The following is an 11,699-nucleotide window of genomic DNA, read 5'->3' as shown; positions in this document are numbered from 1 at the left end:
ACTTCGAAATGAGCCCCGACGACCCGCAAAGACGCTGTGGTGGTGTACCAACAGGATTGACGCTCGCCGTATGGCCCGACAACCAAGAGTAATGGCACGACCACCTTGTTTGTCATCCACGGAACCCTTACAGCACAGCGGTAGGCCGACGATATTCTACAGACCGTTTTGTTGCCCTCCATGTATTCTATAGTCCTTTTTGCTGCCCGTCATGGAATGCCGCCGTTGGCTTACGTTTCACCAAGATAATGCCCGCGGGTAGGCTGACGATATTCTACAGACTGTTTCGTTGCCCTTCATGTATTCTATATTTTTGTTGCCCTTCATGCCCTGGGCTTACGTTTCACCAAGATAATGCCCCCAGGTAGGCCGACGATATTCTACAGACTGTTTTGTTGCTCTTCACATATTCTGTAGTCCGTTTTGTTGCCCTTCATGGAATGCTGTCCCGGGCTTGCGTTTCACCAAGATAATGCCCGCCCATACACGGCGAGAGTTTCTACTGCTTGTTTTAGTCCTTCCCAAACCCTGCATTGGCCAGCAAGGTGTCCAGATCTCTCCCTGATTGAGAACGTCTGGAGCATTATGTGCAGGTCCATTCAACTAGCTCAAGATTTCAACTATCTAATGCGCCAGTTGTACAGACTTTCGCATTGTGTCCTTCAGTAGGTCATCCAACAACTCTATCAATCAATGCCAAACCAAATAACTGCTTACATAAGGGCCAGAGGTGGACCAACACGTTACTGACTTGCTCAGTTTGTGAAGTTCCTGAAACTATAATCACTTATATGTCTGTACATGTACATTACATCTACCAGTTTCCGTCCCATTCGGATAATTCCTTATTGGTGTGTCGTGTTTTTCGTCTTAGAGTCTATATGGTACCTACTCTGTGTACGTCAGTTTCTGGATGTCTCTATTCGTTTTTCGCGTAGCGACATGAAGGTGACGCTAGTAAAGTGTCGAAGCTGGTTGCTTAGATAATAAAATTTTGAATAAGAAATACGGATGTTGGTATCCTTTTTCTACGAGATATGTTTTTACGGTATACGTTACTCTAGGCCAACTGACGACTGCAAGACATGGGCCTACGATAAAAACGCCGCACATAAATTTGATGTATATGTACCATGCTGGTTATTCTCTCTGTGCATATCTCTAACGATTGATGGGATGAAGGGAACGTCAGTTCATTTCAAGGGTTATCCAACAGAGGGAGCCTTACGTTGCGCTGAACGCTGAATTAGGACAAGTTGCTTCGATCAATTAACTTGTATATGACTGTTTATAATTGGGAAACCAAATACGTAACTGTTTTGTGCCATTCATTGTGGTATTACTTTATGACTGTCTAAGCTGGTTCTCCTATCGGTAGCACCATTTCAGTGTGTCTGTGCACCACACCTACAAAACCGGGATCAGACCCATCCTTTGATATGCAAATTTTGCATGGTTATCTGAATTCTATTTTTGTTCCAGATCCTGGAACAACGACACGCACTCCGCCTCTCTTTCGGCATCCGTTTACCTTTCCCTGAGGATCCTTTACTAACTCATCACCATCTCTCCTCGCTTACAATGAACACCTCCGAATAACCTACACCATCCGAAAAACTTGGCTCAAATAATTCTATAGTTGCCCCTCCACTCTCCGATCCTCGAATGCTACGGCTCCTGCACCACCATTCGCCTACCCTACACATCCAGACTCTCCACATGCCCTCCCAACGAAATTTCAACCATTTCCCCTCCCAGATCGAGAACTTCGTCCCGAAATTTATCCATCCGACCAATTTTAAATCCAGCCCACCTATTCCACCTCATCAGTGCTCCCTCTCCCTCCCCTCCTCATATTTCCCTACCCTTCCCCCCCCCCTCCTATCTTTCCCGGTACCACCATTTACCCCACCCCCCCCCCGCCCCTGCCCGCATCTCGTGGTCGTGCGGTAGCGTTCTCGCTTCCCACGCCCGGGTTCCCGGGTTCGATTCCCGGCGGGGCCAGGGATTTTCTCTGCCTCGTGATGGCTGGGTGTTGTGTGCTGTCCTTAGGTTAGTTAGGTTTAAGTAGTTCTAAGTTCTAGGGGACTGATGACCATAGCTGTTAAGTCCCATAGTGCTCAGAGCCATTTGAACCATTTTGAACCCCCGCCCCCCATTCCCAACAGCCATTCTTACCCCAGCGATGCCATTCATCAGTCCTCCATCCTTACCTCCTCTTCGCCTAACATTACCTCATTCAGCTTAGGGTCTTCATACACATATAAATACTTGCATTAATTTTTCACTATTCCAAATGTTTTAAATCCATGTAAACAGTGTTTTTTAATCTAATATAGTTCTATTTGTCCGGATGACTGAAAAGCGGACTAATTGTATCTCCGACAGCACCCCCGCCCCGCCCTTATGGGGTGAGGGAGGGTGAAATAACAAAATAACAATAACGAAAAAACCAGTGTGTCTATTGCTCCACTCAGCTACACAGTTTCTATGACGATAAGGCAGTGTATCTTAAAACCTCATGCACGGTAAAATTTTAAACCTTATATTACTATCATATTGTTCGGTATGGTTGTCTTGAGGATAGACAGGTTGTGTCAGAAAGCTTTAGGATAAAGGATGACGTATAAAATATAGTAGGCGTTTGTGGGTAGTGGTTACCAAGCGCGATCCTCCTATTATTGCGACACCAGTGTGTTAGACCTTAAGCAAAATGTAATACGTCTGCCCAAGTGCTACGTAACGGCAACATTCTGACTTGCATTTATATCTTATGTGAGCATTACACCTTCAATGAATCAGGTCTCAACACAGGATAGTATATCGAGTATTAAACATAGCAGTTGCTGGTTGATTTTAATAGTTGTTCTCCCTGATAGGTCCTGACAGATGAACAATATACCTATTTTTTTCTAATTACTGCCCATTTATACGATACCGAATTTTAGGTTACCATCCCACTAACACGATGTCCATAAGTAACATAATGCTATAGTATAAGCAGGGTGCCCCAGCATAGAATATGGGGCTATCTTTAATAATAGGACTCGACCATGGTATTCTAGAAACTGAATCAGTACAACATTCTACATTCCTGTGCGTTTTAGAACAAGACGTTATCCCATTTAACTGCATTTTGACATTGTTCCAGATGCAAAAAAAAGAAGCACGGCAACGCTGGAGTGTGACACTCATGCAGTCATTGTAAATGTTTGCCACTTTAAGGTATAAACTAAATGGCAACATAGATGATATTCAACGTAAGTACATTGGACCATATGACTATATAAATGTTACTTGCCTATAAGTATACGTGGCAACGGCCTTGCCGCAGTGGATACACCGGTTCGCGTGAGATCACCAAAGTTAAGCGCTGTCGGGCGTGGCCGGCACTTGGATGGGTGACCATCCAGGCTGCCATGCGCTGTTGCCATTTTTCGGGGTGCACTCAGCCTCGTGATGCCAATTGAGGAGCTCCTCGACCGAATAGTAGCGGCTCCGGTCAAAGAAAACCATCTTAACGACTGGGAGAGGGGTGTCCTGACCACACGCCCCTCCTATCCGCATCCTCCACTGAGGATGACATGGCGGTCGGATGGTCCGGACGGGCCACTTGTGGCCTGAAGACGGAGTGCTGTAAGTATACGAGAGTGTAATTTAATGTACTTTCTTACTTAAACATAAGGACATTAATCTAACTCGCAGAATAAGTCAAGGATGTCATTAACATATAATTAATAAGTACTCCAAATGTAGTGTACACGCACTGGCTTACTGTAATTCTTTAATGTCAGTAGGTAGTCTCAAGATAAGGCTACGTGCCACGTAATTTATTATGCTACAATAAAACTGAAGACCATTTAACTGCAATCTGAGGCAACGTAATTTTTACGTTAAAATTATTCATTTAGATACCTATTATTAACAAAAGTCTCTCAGGCTTTATTTGACCAGTACTAGATGCGTCTCAGTAGTAGGATTTGTAGCGCGGATTAACCGTTTTGTTACACTACATGGTGCAGTCGTTGCTGTATGGAGACACAGACGGCTGTCGTGGTGTCGCCGCGACGGGTTGGTGTCCCGGTGGGCTGACGTGATGTTGTATAGCTATTGATTAGCAGCTGATGGCTTTTATCTCTATATCTTTACAGGTGCCGCTCAGAGTAGCTTAAACTCTGCACTCTGTTCACTGCTTTGTCCTTAGTCACTCCCCAGGCAAAAACCAGCGCCCGATGGTCAGTTGTTCTGGCCATGGAGGCGGTTCATGTTCATGAGGCTTCTTTTGTCTCCAATAATTATATTGCGGATGTGGTGTCCAAATTTTATTTAGAGGAAGGCTAAGAAGCGGTAATACAGTCGAACTGGATGGAAAATAAAGCTCTGGAAGGTTATTAATGTTATCGGAAACTGAATGGAATTGAGGATGTCACAAAGTAACAACAGACGTTAGGGTGAATACAGGTATCAGACTTAATGCCTGAAAACCGATTGGGGAACAGACTGGCATGCCTCCAGAGCGCAAAGTCAGAAAGACCGGAATCGAAATCAGAATCTGAACATATTGCGTTCCACGATAAGACTCTCAGATAGAATGACGATGGAGTGGCATGGAATGACCATATGCAAAAAAGAATGACCAAACTGAATCCATGGATCCAGTGCTTGGGGGATTTGCTCTCATTCTCCCGATATTGTCCTTCGGAACGGTGAATTTCCCGTTACATCGTCCTGCCATTAGTGACCTCAATTTGCACTGTTCCCCGAGTGGAATATCGACATTGGGTAACTCCAGCCTGACAGTCTTTGTTGCAGGGTGCCAACCTACTCCATATCGCTTACAAAAATCTCTGAATTCTTCTCCCCAGGTGGCTGGCCCTACGTCATCAGTGGCCGACAAGGTGTATGCAAGGGTGCTTCCCATGACGTGTTCCCTCGCGGGTAGTGTGGTGTCACCGCTAGACACCACACTTGCTAGGTGGTAACTTAAATCGGCCGCGGTCCTGTAGTACATGTCGGACCCGCGTGTCGCCACTGTGTATTCGCAAACGTAGCGCCACCACAGGGCAGGTCACAAGACACGGACTTGACCTCGCCCCAGTTGTACGGACGACATAGCTTGCGACTAGACCTACCTAGTATTCCTCTCAATTGCCGAGAGACTGATAGAATAGCCTTCAGCTTATTCCATAGCTACTATCTAGCAAGGCGCCATGTGTATCATTGCTAATTGCTTACTACTATGCAAGAGATGTATTTCAACAAGAAGAACATCATTAAAAGTTAAGTAGATGACAATCTCTCTTCTTTTCTTTATAGTTTTTCATCCAGTCTCCTGTTTCAGAATTTACGCCCGTCTGCGTTAGTTTCGCGTGCACCTAGCCACTCATTGTGTCGAGACCTTAGGGAATCGACACAACAGGTAGCACAACGGATTTTCTTCACAAACTTGTATGAATGCATCCAGGTACCCATTATTACCATTCCTAAGCGAGTATGAAGGCTGCAGCTGAACAGCAGGTCTGTTTGTTTGTTGCGAGAAGGCTTTAAAGAAGTTTCACAGATTCTCGGTAGCTAGGCGACGCCCGTCAACCGCCAGTCAGTCATAGAACGGGACAACCCCTTCAGCTAGAACCCTTTTCTCCAGAGCATCGGGTTCGCGAAGTATCACACTAAAATCAATCTTCAGTTTGTCATGTCCTGTTCAATAGCACCATGTTCGAGTCAGTCTTCATTTATCAGCGTCTCCTGAGATGAAAAGTGATCAGGATGAAAGCTAAGGGATCCTTTGTTTTGGTGTAAAGTAAAAAATATTCTGTCTATAGTACGTCAGTACATATCTCCTCAGCCAGCTTAATTAACAAAAGAGGTACTTTTTAATGGAGGAGGGATTATGTACACATCAATAAGAAACAGATTGAGAGTATCTGTAGTAGCGGAGATATTATTCATTAAATATAAATTATTATTTTTAGAATCTCTGCATTCGATTTAACTTAATTGTCTTTATTTCCATTCGTGTTTCTTTTAATTTTCAAGGTACGTATTTCCATTGCACCTTGTAATGGTTAATTACATAAATCTCTTTGTTCTTCCTTGCCTTTGTGGCCCGCATCTCGTGGTCGTGCGGTGGCGTTCTCGCTTCCCACGCCCGGGTTCCCGGGTTCGATTCCCGGCGGGGTCAGGGATTTTCTCTGCCTCGTGATGGCTGGGTGTTGTGTGCTGTCCTTAGGTTAGTTAGGTTTAAGTAGTTCTAAGTTCTAGGGGACTAATGATCATAGATGTTAAGTCCCATAGTGCGCAGAGCCATTTGAACCATTTGAACCTTGCCTTTGTCCATTTCTCTACGGGTTCGGCGTTGTTTATGGGTTTTGGCAATGTTAATTGCAGTTGGTAGCCGGATGCCTTTTGCTTGCCCCACCACTCCCCACCCGGAAAGGACGTTTTTTCCTCCTTACGTCTGCGTTTAGAGTAAATCTCATGTTAATTGTGAGAACTTTTTGTCTGAATATTTGCGGTCGAGTAGCTGAGACGGGATGTGTATACCAGCTCGGTATTCATCTAGATGGGTGTGGGAAGCTGTATAAATTCCAGGTTGGAAGGCTCATCAGCACCCGAAGTTAATCCTCGAGGCGGATTCGACCCAGGGCTGCATCGCCTCCCCCAATCCCGGAAGCGGTGCATTATCGCTCTCCGCTATCCGGGAAGGTAGTTAATTGTATTAATAACTTACAATAAAAATGTCATTTAATTCCAGGCCAGTAGTTAATATATAAATAATTTAAAATAAAAGTAATTTCAATATGTAAACAAATAAATTAACCAAGTTGTTGTTATTAAGGAAATGTAATTACGTAAATAACCCTTCCATTCCGACAAAGAAATTGCTCAGCTTTCAATTTCGATATCGGTTCCGGTGAAACAATCTCAGCTTCGTCTCTCCTCGAAATAGTACAGCAACTAGAATACACACGTATCCAAGGCACTGAGAATGTGTTTGTACGTCAGCGAAGCGTTGAAAGTAACGCACTATTATCTGACCAGCCACAATGGGCTTAGACGAAAATAGTCTAACTCACATTCCCCATCAGGTAAAGCTATGTTCCAGAACTCGAACCTGGGACTCTGCCTTTCGTGAGATTTTTGCAGTCTGTATAATCACAAACTGTGCATCCAGTTGTGTGTGCTTATTGTTGCAGTCATTTTAGAAACATAAGCATTCTGTATAAGAAGGAAGATTAAAAGTTAGCGCCAAGCAGAAATGGCTACAGAACTACTTAATGGCTGCTTGCTAGACGACTGTGTATCCGAATTTAGAAATAAATTTGAGAATGATCGTGTATGTTTGCAATGCGTATTCTTTCCTTCCTTGTGCACACGACACACTTCGATGCAACTAACATTCTGTGCTCACAGGCAACTTTTTGTAATCGTTTGTTGAGTAGCGCAAAATTAAGCTATAAATCAGTCGCTAGGACACTACATAACAGCATGACGGACGTATGGCACAACCATAGCCAGACAGTGTGTGTGGAAGGGAGGGGGGGAGACAGCGCCATCTTTTGTACATGGGAGTGTCACAATGTGGAGATTAGGTCACCACAAGCGGCACTGCGACGGCCTACTTTATCGCCAGCGTGAATCACACTGTTCTGGAAACATCTCTGGAACTTCATGAGCGGCGGCAGATGTCACAATGGCCTTGGATCTGACTATCGACAAAAAACTGTTCATAGTGCAATTGAGTATAGTTCTTCCTCTTTAAACAGTGGCGAACAAATAAAATTTGACGACAAATGCTGTTTGAAGTGAAATTCTTCTACTTTGTATGGAGCACATGTTATGCTGGTTGTATGTGACAAGTTAACCTGTATGAGGGTGAATCTTTCGCTCTCCCGCTTTTTGCGATCACTGTACTTGCGTCTGAGGAACCCAGGCATGCCTCATGACTCGCCCACACAGCTTCACTTCCTCAAGTACCTGCCTCCTACTTGCCAAAGTAAACAGTTCTGCATTATCTGCGGGACTAGCACTTCTGTAAGAAAACGATATTACCGAGGAATGGCTTAGCAACAGCTGTGAAACTTGGTAAACAGGAAAGAAACTGTGAGGACGAGCCGTGAGTCGCTCAGTTTCTATTATTTTAATTAAGTAATCTATTTATTTTTTGAGTCATCAGTCCTCCGTCTAGTTTGATGCAGCTCGCTACGAATACATCTGTTGTGCCAACCTCTTCATCTCAGAGTAAACGTGTATCCTACATCCTAAATTGTTCGTTGGATGCATTCCAGTCTCTGCCTTTCCTTACGGTTTTTAGCAGCTACAGCTTCCTCTAGCACCGTGGATGTTTTAAAAACTATTCAAAAGTCAATATCGCTAAGATATATTTAAAAACATACAGTACCTCGTTCAAAAGGCCATTTCCATATACATATTGCACACAGATGCTTGTTACATGATACAGATATGGCACACAATAGCACATCTGTTTACATATGCTGGACATATGTGTACCGTATTTGTATCATGTAACAAGCATCTGTGAGCAATATGTATATGGACATGGCCTTTTGGTGAAGGTGCTGTACGTTTTTGAACATTATAGTGATGACAGACGTGTATTATGTGCTGAGATTTGTGCACTTGACCTCTTGTGCATGAGGTTCAGCGTAAAACGAACAAGTTCTATTACAAAAAATGTTTAAGACCCGTAGATGACTACTAAGACTGTTGAAACCGGTTGTTTTGAATCAAAAATATTTTGGCTTTTCAGTGGTTTTAATACTTAAAAAAATCTCCCTTCATTCCTCTCATTATGAGAAAATTCAACCATGGAAGTTATTCCTTTCTGTCTTAACAGATGTCTTATTGTCAGTGTTCTCCATATGTTCTTTTCTCCAACGATTCTGTTGAGAACTTCCTAATTCCTTATTTTATCAGACCACCTAATTTTCGACTTCCTGCTAGAACATTACAACTCAAATGCATCGATTCTCGTCGGCAGCTCGTGGTCGGGCGGTAGCGTTCTCGCTTCCCACGCCCAGGTTCCCGGGTTCGATTCCCGGCGGGGTCAGGGATTTTCTCTGCCTCGTGATGACTGGGTGTTGTGTGCTGTCCTTAGGTTAGTTAGGTTTAAGTAGTTCTAAGTTCTAGGGGACTGATGACCATAGATGTTAAGTCCCATAGTGCTCAGAGCCATTTGAACCGTTTGAACCAAGCATCGATTCTCGTCTTTCCTGGTTTTCTCTCAGTCCATGATTCGCTACCATACAGTGCTGTGCTCAAAACGTACATTCTGAGAAATTTTTCCCTCAAAGTATGATATATGTTTGATACTAGTATACTGCTTTTGTATAGGAATGTCCTCTTTGCCTGACCTAGTCTACTTTTTATGTCCTCCTTGCTTCGTTCATCGCGTGTATTTTGCTTCCGAGGTAGCAGAATTCCTTAATATACTACAAGGTCCACAACAGGTTTGATGTTTATAACTAATCTCATTTGTGCTTCTCCCCTATATTTTCTTCTTTATTAGATTTACTTTCAATCCATATTTTATACTCATTAGACTGTTTTTTTTTTTTTATTCAACATGTTCCGTATTTCTTCTTCACTTTCACTGAGATGAACAATGTCATCAGGGAATCTTATAATTTGTATCCTTTCAACCTGAATTTGAATCACACTGCCGCACTATTCTTTTATTTTTGTCATTGCTTCTTCGATGTATACAATGAACAATAGAGCCGAAAGACTGCGTCCTTGCCTTACACACGTTTCAATTCCAGCACTTCGTTCTTGGTCTTCCATTCTTATTATTCCTGTTGTTTCTTGCACATATCTTATATTATCCATCTTTCCCTACAGCTGTTCTGTTGCGCGGTGACAATCGTTATGCCCTCATTGATAATGACAAATGGGTGGAAGGTAGCTACAGGATCTGCCGCCGTAGGAATCTGGATAGGTAAGCAAAAGATTAGGTTATACAAATGCAGTCTGCGTAAATATACTGCACTCAATCTGTTCTGACGAACTGCTACAATGTTAACAACTTGATATAGGCGTGGCTGGCAATAAGCAGATGCCTGACACTGGTGTATGTCTACATGCCGGTAGAATGGTTCAAATGGCTCTGAGCACTATGGGACTTAACTTCTGTGGTCATCAGTCCCCTAGAACTTATAACTACTTAAACCTAACTAACCTAAGGACATCACACACATCCATGCCCGAGGCAGGATTCGAACGTGCGACCGCAGCGGTCGCGCGGTTCCAGACTGTAGCCCCTAGAACCGCTCGGCTACTCCGGTCGACATGTCGGTAGAGCTATCAATAACTTGCAGTAATGTTCGGCACCAACTAGTGACACAGAACCCTCACTAGAAGCACGGAACTATTAGTAGAAGTAGAAGTAGAAGTAGAAAACTGGTGCCCAGATGCTGACGGCTTATAACATCGTCCTGGCGGTCTTCATTTGTCGGCAGCCTGGAGGTTCTTAGCGCCCCTCACGACGGCCACAGGCGCCGTCTCTGGCAATATCGATAAACTTCGATACTATAACAGCTTACTTCTATTTTTCTCAGAATATCCAACAATTTCACATTGTCGAATGCTTGTTCTATGGCGACAAATCCAATGAACATGTCTTAGTTTTTCTGAAGTCATGCTTCTATTACAAAGCGCGACGTCAGAACTTCCTTTTCATTTGCGAAAGCCAAGCTGATCATCATCTAACTGATCTTCAGTTTTCTTTTCCATCCCATGTATATTACTTTTGTCAGCAATTTAAACGCATGAGCTGTTAATTTGATTATAGGATTGCTGTCACACTTATCTTCCCTTGCTGTCTTCGGGATTATGTCGATTGTTTTTTCCGAAAGTCCGATGACATGTTTCCAATTTCATAGAACCTATACACCAACTAGAATAGTCATTTCATTGCCACTTCCCCGGATGATTTTAGAAACTCAGAAGGAAAATTATCTATCCCTTTTGCCTTATATGATCACAAGTCTTCTGAGGTCTGTTATCTCTATCTAACATTGAATTCCCTATGTCTTCCATATCAACTCCCATTTCTTCTTCTGTCATCAAACAATTCTTCCCTCTCGTAGGAGTCTTCATTTTACTCTTACCACTTATCTGCTTTCTCCTCTGCGTTTAATAGTGGAATTCCCATTACATTCTTAATCTTATCTCCATCGCTGTTGATCCATCGTGGATACCGGACAGAAGCCGATCAAATATTTACCAAAGAAAAATCACCGAACAGCTGTATGTTTTCAGAATTCGTTATTTCCTTTACACGACCAGTTTCGGGATCTCATTACTGCCGTCTTCAGGGCTCCGTATGTTAAAAACAGCGAGTGTACATGTAGTATACGTCAAGCTATCCTACTAGTTGGCATTACAGAAAATGAAGCTTAACAATAAAAGTCAATAAAACAAAAAAGTCCAGCTGAAAAATACTAACGCGAATTCTTTACAGACGAATGGAAAAACTGGTAGAAGCAGACCTCGGGGAAGATCAGTTTGGATTCCGTAGAAATGTTGGAACACTTGAGGCAATACAAACCTTACGACTTATCCTAGAAGAAAGATTAAGAAAAGGCAAACCTACGTTTCTAGCATTTGTAGACTTAGAGAAAGCTTTTGACAATGTTGACTGGAATACTCTCTTTCAAATTCTGAAGGTGGCAGGGGAA

At 43.1% G+C, this 11,699-nt stretch overlaps 1 pseudogene; it reads left to right on the top strand.

Moving 5' to 3' along the window:
• The first annotated feature begins 3,315 nt into the window (after positions 1–3,315).
• On the top strand, positions 3,316–3,433 carry LOC126191886 (5S ribosomal RNA; annotated as a pseudogene).
• The last annotated feature ends 8,266 nt before the right edge of the window (positions 3,434–11,699 follow it).

This window comes from Schistocerca nitens, chromosome 6, assembly GCF_023898315.1.
Source record: "Schistocerca nitens isolate TAMUIC-IGC-003100 chromosome 6, iqSchNite1.1, whole genome shotgun sequence".
NCBI classification, from domain to species: Eukaryota; Metazoa; Arthropoda; class Insecta; order Orthoptera; family Acrididae; genus Schistocerca; species Schistocerca nitens.
The sequence above is the reverse complement of the archived record's forward strand: the minus strand, read 5'-3'. Positions and strand labels throughout refer to the sequence as shown.